The following is a 15,484-nucleotide window of genomic DNA, read 5'->3' on the forward strand; positions in this document are numbered from 1 at the left end:
AGGCAGGTTGCTCTCGGGAGGAGGTGACCCTATAGTGACCACATGCGCTTCTCTGTCTTGCCAAGGTTTCAACAGGTTCACATGATAGATTTGTTCCAGCTTCCGGCGTCCGGGCTGTCGGACTTTGTAATCGACCTCTCCAACGGCTTCTATTATCTCGTACGGCCCCTGCCATCTGGCCAGGAGCTTGCTCTCTGCTGTGGGTACGAGTACCATCACCCAATCTCTCACCTGGAATTTTCGGATCGTCGCCTGGCGATTGTAATATGTTTGTTGGGCCCCTTGTGCCCTCTCCATGTGTTCCCGCACTATGGGAGTGACTTGGGCTATCCTGTCTTTCATCTGCAACACATGCTCGATGACGTTTCTCCCTGGGTTCGGCTGTTCCTCCCAACTTTCTTTGGCAATGTCTAGTATGCCACGGGGGTGGCGACCATATAACAGTTCGAACGGGGAAAACCCAGTCGAAGTCTGTGGTACCTCCCTGATCGCAAACATTAGGTACGGTAGCAGGGTGTCCCAGTTCCTCCCATCCCGGCTCACCACCTTTCGTATCATGTTCTTCAACGTCCTATTAAAACGCTCGACGAGGCCATCGGTCTGCGGATGATAGACTGATGTCCTTAGGGTCCGTATGTGGAGCATTGCACATAGATCCTTCATTAATTTAGACACAAAGGGAGTTCCTTGATCTGTCAGGATCTCTTTGGGTATTCCCACTCTAGCGAAAATTTGGATTAATTCTTTAGCTATGGTCTTGGACGTAGTGTTCCGTAGGGGAATGGCCTTGGGGTATCGGGTGGCATAATCTAGCACCACCAGTATGTGCTGATGGCCTCGGGCTGATCTTTCTAACGGCCCTACTAGGTCCATAGCTATCCGCTCAAAGGGGACTTCAATAATCGGGAGAGGTACCAAAGGTGCCCTTAAGCGTGGTCGGGGCCCGTGTAACTGGCATTCTGGACAGGAGGCACAATATCGTCGGACCGCCGCATATATTCCAGGCCAAAAAAACCTCTGCAGAATTCGGTCCAGGGTTTTATCTACCCCTAGATGTCCCCCGAACAGATGGCTGTGGGCTAGCTCCATCACGCCCCTCTGATGTTTCTGTGGTACTAGGAGCTGTTCCACGACTTGCTCTTGGATACGGACGACTCGGTCCAGCAGATCCTTCTTGATCATATAATACGGCCCTGGGCCCTTGGCTCTCCCTTCAACAGGGACCCCATTCACCTCCACTACTTCTTTGCGAATGTTCTGGTATACTGGATCATTGGCCTGATCCTGTCCAAAGTTTTCTAGTGAAGGTCCAATTTGCCCAAACTCAGAGGGTTCTATTTCCCCCTCCCCTTCAAGGGAGGTCCCTGGGGAACTGGGCCCAGCTATTGGTTCCCCAACCTCCTGCCTAGTCCCCTTGTCAGTTGGGCCAACTCTCTCCCCTACGAGTATAGGCTTCTGGTTCTGCCAAGATGCTCGTTCCCCTCCTCTTATCTGCCCTCCTTTCTCGCCGAGTCTTCCTGGTTTTCCCAGGGGGTGAGAATAAATCCTGGGCAAATTCTTGGAAGGCTGGGGGGTTGCTAACTATTGAGGCTGCCCCATTGCTCTCTGGGGTGTTATCTTCGTCTGGCTCCTCTCCAGGAAGTAGACTGCCAAACCCTGGGAAGTCTCGTCCTATGAGGACTGGGTAGGGGAGTTTCGGGACCACCCCCGCCATCACCTTAGTGGGGTTTCCTTGGACCTCTATTTTCACTCGGATGGTCGGGTAGTAATTGACATCCCCGTGGACACAGGATATTCCTGTGCGCTTGGCCCGGGATAGTTGATCATACCCGACCAGCTTTCCCGAGACCAGCGTGACCGCACTTCCTGAGTCTACTAACACGGTGGTCTTTATACCATTCATTTTAACTTGCCTAGTATATCTATGAGGGACCATCGCTACTCCTACTAGACTTATCAGGTCACATGGCTCTTCTAGGTTTCCCAGGTCGCATTGCATGGGCTCCTCTAGGTTTGGGCATTTGGCAGCTATATGCCCCATCTCTCCACATGCATAGCATCGGTACCCTCCTCGGGGCAGCCCCTTAATTTTTGGGCTGTGAGGCTTTACCCCCCGAGTCTCTCTCTCCCAGTCCCCAGGTCCCTCCGAGTACTTTGGCCGCTCTTCGTCCTCCTTCTTCCCTGCCATAGTTCGGCCTGGAGCTATGGCAACTCGGGCCCTTGGTACATAGACTTGCCTCCTATCCTGGCGCCTCCCTTCCCCAGTGGTCCGAGAGAGTTCCTGTGCTGCTAGATGTCTCTCTACAAGGGCAACTAACTCATCATAGGAGGAGGGATCATTTTGACTGACCCATCCTCGTATGTCCGGCGGTAGCCCTCTCATGTACCTGTCCACAACTATGGTTTCCACGACTTCCTCCGGCCGGCGGGTCTCGGGGCACAGCCACTTCCGGGCCAGATGGATTAGGTCAAACAGCTGGGACCTCGGGGCTTTGTTGGCTCGGTATTTCCACTCATGGAACCTCTGCGCCCTTATAGCTGTCGTCACGCCCGACCTCGCCAGGATCTCTGCCTTTAGCTGGGAGTAATCGGAAGCTGCTTCTGTTGTCATATCAAAATATGCTTTCTGTGCCTCCCCACACAGAAAAGGTGCCAGGATACTGGCCCACTGGTCTTGGGGCCAGGCCTCCCGCCGGGCCGTCCTCTCAAACGCAAGGAGATATGCCTCCACGTCATCATTCATCGTCATCTTCTGTAAGTAATGGCTTGCGTGCAGGGGCCGAGTCCCATGGGGGCCGCTCGTTAGGGTGGTCAGGGCCTTTAGCTGGTTCACAACCTCATGCAAGGTGGCTCGATCCTGAGCTGCCTGGTTCATCAGGAGTTGATTTGTCTCCTGCTGCATTCGCACCGCCTCCTGCTGGGCAGCCATCTGCACCCTGGTAGCTTCTTGTTGGGCCGCAGTAGCCTGCACCAATGCCTTTACTACATCTTCCATTTCTTTTCTTTTTTTTGGGGGGGGGTGTTTTACCCTGCCCCGAGACGGTTTGCCGCAAAGTCTCACTCACATCCCACCCCTGACACCACGTGTGGCAAAGTCCCGTCTCAGTTTCCCCAGCCTTTGCTGTTTTTAGCTCTGGTGAGACCGGCTTGGGTAATGCAGTCCCCCTTAGAACTCAGGGGAAGTCTGTCCCCTGTCTTCCCATCAGTCTTAGTTAAAGTATTTTTTTACCCTGCCTTGTGGGAGAGCGTCCTGCCGCTCCTCCTGGGGAGGCTTGCTGCTTCAACACTCCTGGCAGCCGGGCTCCTTCTCTCTCTGCTTTTTTTCCCCCCTTCCTTCCTCCCAGGAAGGGGTTTAAAAAGGTCTCAGGCAGCTCCAAGTTGGAATCAGCTGATCCTAATTACCCTCAGGTAGCTCCCCTCAGCTGATTCTAATTTGCTACCTTGGTAACCCTTTCTCAGCTGAACCTGATTGACCTGTAGTTGCCACTCAGTTGATAAGGAGGAGGGCCTTTTAACCCTCTGGGACTGACTCCTCCCCCCCTCTTGCAACTGTCTGTCCTGAGTTTATCACAGTATATAGTTATTCCAAGTTAATGTGGCATGTCTAATCTGTTTATAATGTACTTTCTAAAAAATGTCCCAGATATAGCAAGAAAAAAATTGATACTTTTTGTATACAATTGCAGTTAATCCCTAACTATACACATTTAAAGTGGGAAAAGCTTTTCACTTTATTGGGTTGATAAGGCACATTGAAGTTGCTACAGTGGATTTAACTTAAAGGAAACTGTTTTTATCATTAACAGTATAAAAATGATTCTTTAGTAAACTCCCCAGTAATCTATTCTGTTCTATTTATACTCTTATACCATGCTCATCCATCAGTAGTATCTGAGTGCTTTTCACGTTTGCATGAAGTAAGAGTAGATGGTGCTGTTGCTGCTGAGACTGAAATATTTGCATAAGCCAATATGCAAATCAGTTCCAGGAAAGGGAAAGTTTGTCATCTTAATTTTTTACCTTGGCAACTTTTTTAAAATGCCTTTTTAGAAACCAGAAATCATTCTGACAATGTAACTTAAGAAAATCAGTTAATTGTGCTCTTTTATAATTAAAACCTTTGGCCTATATATTTAAACTCTTGCACCATGCTTTCACTCAGGGCCAGCTCCAGGGATTTTGCCGCCCTAAGCGGCGGAAAAATAAAAAAAGCCGTGATCGCAATCGGCGGCAGCTCCACCGCGCCGCTTTATTCTTCGGTGGCACTTCGGTGGCACTTCGGTGGCAGGACCTTCCCTCGGAGAGTGACCGAGGGACCCACCCCTTCCCCTTGGCCACACCAAGCACCTGCTTGCTGAGCTGGTGCCTGGAGCCAGCCCTGCTTTCACTACTTTGGGTGAATTACTCTTTTTTTTTTTTTATTTTTGCTAGTTCAGATGCTAAGCCAGTTGTACCACCTTGTGATGGGGTTCACAAACACCACACTGGTGAGCAAGGGGTTAAAAAGTAGGTCTGGGCCCAGGCGGCCCCATCCAGTCACACCTGCAGGGCCTGTACAAGCTGGAGGCAGGGCTTTAAAGAGGGGAACAGAGCAGCTCAGAGGGAGGCAGGAGTGGAAGGGAACAGACAACTGCCCTGAACCCTCAGGGGAAAATACTACCCAGGAGCGCCTTGCCTGAGGCCTCAATACACAGACCAGTGAAGAACCTACAAAAGAACGTTAAGTGACTGAGCGAGCAGGTCAGAGATTGGAGAAAAGTTACTTACTCTGGTACAAATAAAAAGATGGGTAAGAAATGGTCCAGAGAGAGTGGAGGTTTAGCACCCCAAAGGGCCAAGTGCAGCTGCCCACCGTTGGGCCCTGGACTGGAGCTTGGTGGAGAGGGTGGACTCAGATTCCCCTACCCCTCCCACAAGACCGTGCAACACCAGGGGCCTTCACCTAGGTCAGAGGCCTGCTGGAATAGGCTTTGACTATGCCAAGCCCCAGCCCCTGCTACCTCTGTGCAGGAGGGGAGGACCGGAAAACCTTGAGGTAGGGCCATCGAAGGGCAGGACTGAATTTCTAACAGGAAGGTGACCTATCAATCCCTGCCTAACCACTAGGTGGTACTATGGGTGGTGGTGCACCTTCTACACACCTATTTCAGAGTTAGTTCAGACATTTAGGCTATGTCTACTCTATGAGCTTAAGGGCATGATTCCCAGCTTGTGTAGACATACTCGTGCTAACTCTCATCTGATCTAGCATGCTAAAAACAGTAGTGCATCCATGGTAGCACAAGCAGCTGCAGCAGCGGCACATGCTAGCCACCCTATAAGGTTCAGGTAGGACTGTACTTGGTGCAGCTAGCATGACGTTGCTGCTGCCACAGCCTGTGCTCCCCAGCTACATTACTATTTTTAACATGCTAGCTCAGATGAGATCTAGCACCAGTATGTCTACACAAGCTGGCAATCACACACCTAGTTCATAGTGTAGACATAGCCTAAGTGTAAAGGTAGTTGACAATTATTAGAATGAAAAGGTTTTTTGTATTAATTTTGTACTCGTATTAAAACAATAAATTTCTGGACAAATCTATTAAGTTTTTTTAAAAATTGTATTTTTATGTGAATTTTCTATGATTTTTAAAATATTTTATCAATTTATATTATAATATTTTATCAAAACTATTTTCAAAATGTCCATATGTTTTAGTAACATTTTTTATACAAAAAATTTGCTAAATTTTGAAAAAAAAAGTCTCTTTTTAACGCTGCATATTGGAAACAACTTTGAAATTTTTAAAAGTGTAATTTTTCTGAAAGCTCCTCTTTTACAATCTCAACTATTAGATGGGCTGTACATTATTGATAGTAAAGTCACAATGTTCTACTTGTTTCTACAGGGTCCTTATAAAGGTTCCCACTCTTTCCCCATGCCTCTGCATCGTTGGATAAATGCACACCTGTTCATTCATAGGATTTAATGCTGATCAGGTTTTTTTAAGCATTATGCATGAGATTATGTGTTGTGCCTCTTAGAAGCACAGCACAAAACTCAGAGCCCAGGGGTGTGCGGGGCTAAGGTCACAGCTGCCTCCCCGAACTGCTCTATGGGCGGTGGCATTGTCCAGAATCAATACATGCTTTGTACTGTGACCTTGCCCCAAAACACCTCTCTGGCCCCTAACACCACCCCTACACAAGGGTTTCTGATAGTGTCCTCAGTTCCTGTGCTGAGAGGAATTCTCTCTGGCCAGTTCTGGGGCTTTTAGAACTTCTTAGGCAACTTCAGCCTTTTGCCCAGCATAAATGGATCAGAACAAGGGAAAGAATCTCACTCTATGAACCTCACTTCATGTGCCAGTATATTTATGCCTGTATTTGTAATTTTCACTCTATGCATCTGAAGGAGTGGGGGGTTTTTACCCACAAAACTCACTCACTCACTCATGCCTGTCACCCCAATCGGGGTATGGGCCGCCAACCACAGATCTCCAGAGTCCTCTATCCTGCGCCATTCGCTCTAGCTGGTTCCAGGTACAGCCCATTTTTTTGCTATCAGCCTGAAGGTTGTGTCGCCAGGTGTTTCTTGGACGGCCTCTTTTCCACTTGCCTTGGGGGTTCCACCGCAGTGCCTGTCTAGTGATGTTAGTTGGTCTCGCTAATGCCTAGTAGAGTCAGGTTGTTGCTCCTCATCTCTGCTGCAACCTGCACCGTCTTTCCTGACTCATACATGGTCCTCAAGTTCCATGTGCCGATGGTAATCCTCCTGGTAGCAAGAAGGGTAATCGACTTAGTGGCTTCCTCGTGGCTTTCACCACCCAGTGTCATGCGTCTTCAAGTTGAAGACCCTTCTTTTTCCAGCCTAAAAGTCTCTGTTATCTCTATTGTTGGCGTTTCTGTAGCAAGTTGATTTTTTATGGGGTGGAGTTGCTAGCCCCACGCCCAACCCTCCTCCTTTACCCTGACTTGGGACAGGCAGATGGCCCCAAAGGACCTCTCTGGTGGAGTTTTACCCACAAAAGCTTATGCCCAAATAAATTTGTTAGTCTTTAAGGTGCCATCGGACTCCTCATTGTTTTTGTAGATACAGACTAACTCTGATACTCTATGTCATAGTTAATTCTGTCTCATTCCTTAGCAAAAACAAATAATTTATAAATGTTTTCAGGCTCAGTCTCTGTAGTATAAATGAATGAACTAACCTGTACTTCTTCACTCTCTGTGTTAAGCTCCATTGTGGTTCAGAATCTGCTGAAGTGCTCCTTCCACTCAGGCCATTCTCAAGACTTATCATAATGGAACTCGGGACATTTTCTTTTGTCCTATTCATACTGGTTCAAAATTAGTCATCTTCTGACAACATGTTCTGTAGAAATGGGGAAAAAACACAGAAAAAATATTTTCTTCTAATTCTGGACAAGATGCTTTATGAATAAGGAAAACAATATTATCCCTGAAGCTACTCCTTCTCTTTCTCTATTTCACTAACAAGATGCTACCTAGAACCTTCCCCAACCCACTTCCTCCTGTCTGGGTTCCTGCTACAGTTTTAAAGAAATAGCACAAACATCCTCACATCATGTAGTTCAGAATTTTTATGGAAGCTTGCCCTAAAGTAATGTACCTCAGGCAAAGGCTTTTGGGACATTGAAAAATTAAAAATCATATTTTAAGACACAAATATCCTTCCTTATGAATAAAATGTTAAATTATTAAAAGTAAAATATTTTTTTTTTAAATTTTCATTAATGCTCATGTTTGTTTACCTTTTGCATGTCTCTTCACATGCACAATAAATATAGTCAGGTCAGTTTTACTTTGTAGCCAGTTTCTAAGGTTTTGGATGTTCTTTGAAATTCTATAGAATTTTTTTTTAATTCCTGAAGTATTTAATTTTTGTAAGTTTATTTTACAAAATCTAAATTTTGGGGCAAATTTGACTTTATATCTCTTTCAAAGTACCCATAGTGTCCCTTTACTGGACTGGTCTGAACTACATTAATTAGCGCAGAAAGTGTGCACCATAGGGTGATAGCTTTCAGAAGACAATATTTTACTAGCATTTTTATTTGAAACTTAGTGTAACTTAAACTGTAAAAAAAATTATATCCAATAAATAAAACTTCAAGATTAGGTTAATCTGCTTGCTGTCTTTACAGTTCATTGTAAGATTATTATGATAATCCGACATCTACCTTGGACAATTTAATTTCTGCATAGGATGAAATGGATTAACTAGTGGGACTATAGCATTATAAGGATGAAATAGGATTAACTAGTGGGACTATAGAATTATAAGAATTAAAAATGGGGTTCAGAAGCCTTACTGCATATACTTATTTTCAGTTAATTGTAGTTATGTTAGTGTTAGGTTAGCAATCCTGCAAAAAGGTTCCATATGGGTTATGCTCGTGAACATCACTTTTGCAAAACCAGACTTTGTTATTTCCAGCAACCTACTTAATTTGAACTGTTGATGAGATATTTCAATAGCCATGGTACCTTGATGTTGAATTGAGACCACAAGTAAAACAGCCTTATTTTTCAAAAATAGGGTAGAATTTAGACATCTTCATTGACACCAATTGTGTTTCAGTTGTATGTAATATTCAGTTGTGTGATATTCTCATTAATACGTTGTACCTAGCTTGCTGGATTTATATTTAAACAGGAAAAAAAACCCTGATGAAATAAAACCAGGAGAATATTGTTTCTAAATGTCACAAATGTAGAAATTGCTTGTGCCCCTCATTGCTGGAAAATGTTGACCGAAATCCATTATTGCTGATTTTACATATTCATAGGTTAAATTATGCTGGGGACAGCTAGTTGTTCTTGGCCTACTGTTGCCTTGATTTACATTTTGAGAGAAGAGATCAGAACGGAAGGCTGTGTTCAAGTTGATAGTAGATACGTGACATGGTTTCCTATTTCTACAGGAGTTCAGCTAGGCTGCGTCCTGTCACCATCATTGTTCAATATCGGTATTGATTGGTCAGTGGATAAGCTTAAGAAGGCAGCTGTTGGCAGCATGGTGCTGAACACTATTTTGCTTTGAGACCCTCTAATACACAGAGGATGTTGCCCTGCCAGTTCAGTTTGGTGAATCACTGCAGCTGATGGCCAGTCTGGGCAGGTAAAAAGCAGTATGCATTGTTTTGGTTATTAATCCAGATAAAACAAAGTCCCTTGCCATTATCATCAGGCAGCCTCCAATACTAGATTTCAACTAGCTCAGTATTAACCTATCTCAATGGGATATTGAGCAGGTGGCACTGTCAAATGGTTGGGAAGTGTCATACAGTGATACGGTCAGCAAGGTCAGAGGGAATGCACAAAACAGGGCAATTTAATGAGAATTATTCTCCAGTCATCCCGTCCCATATTCTGGCAGTCAGAGGTTTAGGGACATCCAAAGCATGGGATTGTGTGCCTGACCATCTTGACTAATAGCCACTGATGGACCTATCCTCCATGAACTTATCTAATTCTCTTTTGAACCAGTTATAGTTTTGGCCTTCATAGCGTCCCCTGGCAATGAATTCCACATTTTGACTGTGTGTTGTGTGAGGAAGCACTTCCTTATATTTGTTTTAAACCTGCTGCCTATTAAGTTAATTGGGTGACCCCTAGTTCTTGTGGTTTTTAAAGGGGGTAAATAATACTTCCCTATTCACTTTCTCCACACCATTCATAATTTTATAGCCCTGTCATATTGCCTGGTACTCATCTCTTTTTTAAACTGAACAGTCCTAGTCTTTTTAATCTCTCCTTATATGGAAGCTGTTCCATACCCTAGGTCAACAATGAAGCAGGTCAAAGGTATAAGTTTGAAGTTCCCATCTGATAAGTTGCTTTTAAGATTCAGTTTTATCACAAAAGCAATTGTGTATGTTTGTGTAGATTGGTCCTTGCCAGTCCATTGAAAGTGCTATTCCAAATGGACAGTTTTATTTTTTCCCTATAAAACACCATTTTTCTTCTTCATTTTACAAAATGAAAAATGCACTGTATGAAGATTTGCATGTCATGTGCCTAGCATACCCATATTGTTCAGATTGTGTATACTGTCACATTTCCTGGTTGTTTGGGGATACAGAAACTCAAAAATCAATGTGTGTAACAGGTTTCAATGATTTGAAGAATATGCTAAAGTCCATGTCTGTTCATGGGAGGAGGAAACAACATCTACAGTCACATAAGGCAGCTATACAGTTTGTGAAGTGTTGTAGTAACAATGCATGTTTTGATAAACAAGCATCTGAAAATATTAGGAAATGGCAAGAAGTACTAAAAATATTGCTTTACACTGTCAAAACTTTAGCTAGTTTAGCTCTCCCCTTCCAGGGCCACTGCAAAGTGTTAAAGAACAACAGTTGTAATATTTACTTAAGCCTCATTAAGCTACTTGCCAGACATAATACAACTTTTGCCCAGCATAAGAGTGACACCAAGAGAATCAAATACTTGACCAAAACAATTACTGATGAACTTATAAGTCTTTTCGCATCAGTTACCAGGAGGCTCATATTTAATAGCTAAAAAGAAGCTAAGTTTGTTCCTGTCATTGCAGATGCAATCATGGATATCAGTCATGTTGGTCAAATGGTCATTTTGCTTTGCTAATATTGATCATACTGAAGGAAAGGTACATATAAAAGAGCATTTTGTAAGTATTGTGGCAGTAAGGGAGGCAGATGTTGCATCATTGTGTGACCAGTTAACTAATGTTTTATTCTGCAAGTATGGATTAGACTCCAAACACATTTTCTGGACAGGGACATGATGGGGACAGTGTTATGGCAGAGCTCATGGAAGATTTCAAGCAAAAGTGAAAGAATACCTTTCAGGCAAGGGAGACAAAATATATGCACTATACATCCTTTGCCCAGCACATCAAATTAACCTAGTTTTGGTGCATGCTGCTGAAGATAAGGCCAGTCCAGACCTGAAGATTTTCTTCACAACTTTGCAGGAAATATATAAATATTTCACAGACTCTTATTATCAATGGGAAGAACTAACAATCAAGTCTAAAAATATTCTTTATCTTCAAACTCTTGCTGAAGAGAGTACAATTTTGCAATGAGAAGGGGAAACTGATGATGCACTTCAGGCCCCTGAAGCAGTTGACAGGATTGATGCAGCAGGTGACATTGAATAGGCTTTGGAAGAATAAAGGAGACCTTTACATCTAAAGGCACAGGCAGCTTGAATGAAAGCCACTGAGACAATGATAGTAAATTTTCAGACTATAATTGAATGTCTAGAAGATGAAACTAGCTGAACACAGGGATAGTGAGAACATACACTGAGCAAAAAGCAACCCGTCTTTGATGGATTGGATGTTCTACCTCAATCTGTCATGGTGGCATAGGAGCTTAGTTGTCATGACTCCAGCATTTGGAGTCCTTTAGTCAAAGAAAATTGATCTGTTCCAAGTCCTCTGGATATTTGAGACCATAGTGAATGAGCTTAGCAAACCCAGATCTGAAGAAAATTATGAGGAAATTGTAAAAGAATCTCAGAACAGTTGGGAAGCAATGGGCTTTGAAAATGTAAACTATTCAAGCCATAGGAAGATACGTGTATGCCACATGGATGATGAATTTGCACATGATTCTGTCTTAGAAGCAAAAGATAACCATTGAAGGAATATTTTGACGTTTTAGACAATGTCATGACGGAACTAAGATCTCCATGTGATTGTTTTCAAGAGGTAGCCACTCTATCTGGTTTCTTCCATCCCAGGGGACTTCAGAGTATAACTTCAGAAGAATCAAAGGAAAACATTCTGAAATTCATGGCAAAATACTTATATTTTTCTTTAGACTTGATTCATGAGATTGCCTTTCAAGATGTATTATTTTACAAAAAACACAGGTGTTAAGTTTGTCACTTAGAGTGCAGAGCGACTTCAATTTCATAGTGTCAAGTTCTCTTGATGATGTTTTACCAGAATATGCAATGAGCATAGTAAGACATGCTCAAAACTACATGTGTTCAACACTATCACAGACACAGCTGAGTGACCTTGAGCTCCTTCCTCTTGAGAAAGACCAGATAGCAAATTTGGAGCTGGATTGCATCACAGAACAATTTGCTAAGGAAAAGTGTCACCTTGGTGCTAGTTTCCGATAATTGGAAATACGCAAGTCTACACAATTTGGGTGAGATTTCCCCTTTGGTTTAGGCTTGTGATTTGTTTTATTTATTTATTTTTACCTTTTATGTTTAAAAAAGCTTAAAGTGACATGACCATTGGGCCCAAGGCTACTTGTTTGGTGACCATGTTCTGACCTTTAAATGTACCACTGGTTATAGACAGTGTTGGAGGATGTTTCAAAGATATGGCTGCTTGTATAGCAGCAGCTGCCATTCTGTTCCAGGCCCTTCAGTAGCCTCTGCGGAAATGATGTGACATCAAGCATACCACAAATCTGCAGATCAATAGAACTATGGTTATAACAACTCAATTGTATGGTAGTGAATTCTGGTTGCAAAGGAAGGCTGAAGAGTGGTGGATTGACATTTTGATTTTCATTGTCTTCATCAGCTGCTTCATATTAAGGGTCAGGACAAGATCACCAGTGAGGATATTCGTAGCTGAGCCCAGTAACTTCCTCCATCAGCATTGGTTCGCTTTCAGCGCTTTTCTTGGTATGGAAATAATTTGACTGAAATTACAAAGCGTGTTATCAAGGAATGCAGCTACATAGTCAGTGATCACATGGTTGCCATAAGCTTCAGTGACACAATAAGCTCACCAATGATGAACACAGACTGAACATCCATCCAGACAGACCATTATAAGGACCTAGCCAGAGACTGATTCCAGGTGACACTCAATCTGTAAGGTGGCTACGTTCCTATGGGATTTACCTTGATGATAATATATAATTTTGTATTTGGAGTGTTTATTAATATTATCTCTCTTTTTAAAAAATACCATACTCTTTTGTGTACTTTTTTGTAAGTCCCATACTCACAATAATTTCCAAAATACTGGAAAATAGATAGTGGTGAAATTCTGGCCCCATTTAGCATGAGCAGAAGAGTGAATGAATTTCAACCTGCATAACAGACTAAAATTACATGGCTACATAGTCAACTTTCAGCTGAAATTTTCTTGAATAATTGAAACTTTATGACTGATACCACAAAGAATCAGTTGGGTTTTTATAAATGTTGTGCACTATTTATTAAAATGCTAATACCATTGGAATACCTAATGTCTGGTATTTTTCACCATACTGTCACACTGTCTGGAGTGGCTCACGACCATGAGTGCCTACCTCAGGACAGACTGTCAGAAAACAGAGCAGACACCCCAAACTGGTAATATGTTCTATAATTAGATTTCACCAAGCCAGTAACAAATGTGAACTCCTAGATCACTATACCAGTCTCATGGAGTCACAGACAGACTGGAGAGTCTAAGGGAACTATCTTGCCACCCAGACAAACTAGATTTTATGATAAAAGGTCACTTAAACCAAAAATCACATCACATCAGGTTGCTCCCAATCCCAAGAGACTAGTCACTTACCCCAGATCATTTGATACTCTAGATCTTACACCAAAGACAACGGTGGTAGCCAATTCTATAGTAAACTAACTAATGATTTATTAGCCAAGAAAAGGAAGTGAGAGTTATTGAGAGGTTAAAGCAGGTAAAATGTAAGTACAGGTGAGTCACAGTCTATAATTCCAAATGCTGGCAGTGATGTAATAAACTGCCAATTTCCCAAAAGCCTCTCAGGGCTACTCAGAATAACTTTGTGGATCTCTGTCTTCTTGTTCAGTTATTCCACCCTGTTAGAATCCAAATAGTCCAGAGATGAAGGGTGTTTCCTTTAATTTAGTCTTATAGCTTCTTCTCACAGAAAATAAGCTGACAGTGTCACTACCCATGTAGGCTTTTCCTTTGGTGATGGAGAGTGAGAAATGCATTTTGAGTCTTTGACCTCCAATTATCATACACAATGACCACTTGCTTTGAATTAGCACTTTTCTGTTAAAAGTTCTTAATTTGCTTTTCACAAGACTTCTTTCTCCTTTGATGAGTTTATATAGTTACAAGTGTAAATGTTTGCTACTCCATTATAACAGGATACAGATAAGTAAAAACAATGCATGTAAAATTCCATTAGTTTTCATGGAGTTTTAACACCAAATACACTCTTATACATTTAAAAATAATTTTGATCTATACTAATACACAAGTGAATTGACCTGGGGCTTTGGCATGCGCTAGCACCTGGTCTGCCAGCATCATAGATACATTATTGTTTCCCAAATGGGAGCTACAAATTTTAGAGTATTATTGTTTATCATTCAGAAAATAAAATAAATTAATTAATTTTGCTCTCTTTTATGCCCTCCCCCCTCAAAGCCACAAGGGTTTTTTTCCTACAGTTATGGTACAGAGCCCAATTCATCCTTCTCCATTGAAGTCACTGCCTCCCCTTACACCTGTGCTGAATTTGGCTCAATGTCTGAAATTTACATTAGGTCATGGAATGAAAAGTTTGAAGCTTTACACTGTAACTCATGACAAGTAGCAACCACCCAAGGCCAAGAATGTAACATCTGCCCAGATGGATTCAAAAGTAGATGAAGCACCCCTCTGGTGCGCTACAGATGTCTAATATGTTACAATATTTTGAAAATATTTGAGTTTCTAATGGACTCTATCTTGCACTTTAAGAATAACTTTTATATGAGTACCGCCATTCCCTTTTGTACTGTTGCTTTCATACCTGAATTTTACTAATTTTTTTTCTTTAAGCACATAAGCTAATTGTAAATACTTAAGGAGGTTTAGTACCTTGAAATGCAACTGCTTCTTGCTGAATTAGCTTGTAATCTTTGCAGTTGATGGCTAAAACCCTCACTAATTTAGATCAGTATTTAAGTATCAGAGGGGTGGCCGTGTTAGTCTGGTTCTGTAGAAGCAGCAAAGAATCCTGTGGCACCTAATGTGATCAGTATTTAGGTTTTTAAAAGCAAACAGAGATTTGTAGACTAGAATAATAAAAGTAGATGAATAAAAGGCTTATATTACTTATATTAAATTATCATTATTTATTAAAAGTCTTCATCCATGTACTATGTTTGCTGAACTTCACCATTAAAAGGATTTAGCAAAAAAATTGAGACAAATCTGTCAATAACCGGATATTAATTCAAAGAAATAACAAAAACCTAATTTAATATGTCTATGTCTTTTCATACATGGTGAACAACTGATAGGGTATTACTAACTTGTCTCCAGCTAAATCTTGGGATTTTAATTTTATATTAACAATATTGGATTTGTGAAATGTCTTGCTCAAACTGAGAATTTTCAGACTCACTCCCTCTAGGAGGCTTGGAAAATCTAGTCACAATCAGAAGACAATCTCTTAAAATGTTGTAGCTTCTCCCATCAACATTGTTGCTATACTTCATTGGTACTGCTGCCCTCACTACTCCTGCTGCTTTTCTCTCT

This window comes from Mauremys mutica, chromosome 10 (assembly GCF_020497125.1).
Source record: "Mauremys mutica isolate MM-2020 ecotype Southern chromosome 10, ASM2049712v1, whole genome shotgun sequence".
In the NCBI taxonomy this organism is placed as follows: domain Eukaryota; kingdom Metazoa; phylum Chordata; order Testudines; family Geoemydidae; genus Mauremys; species Mauremys mutica.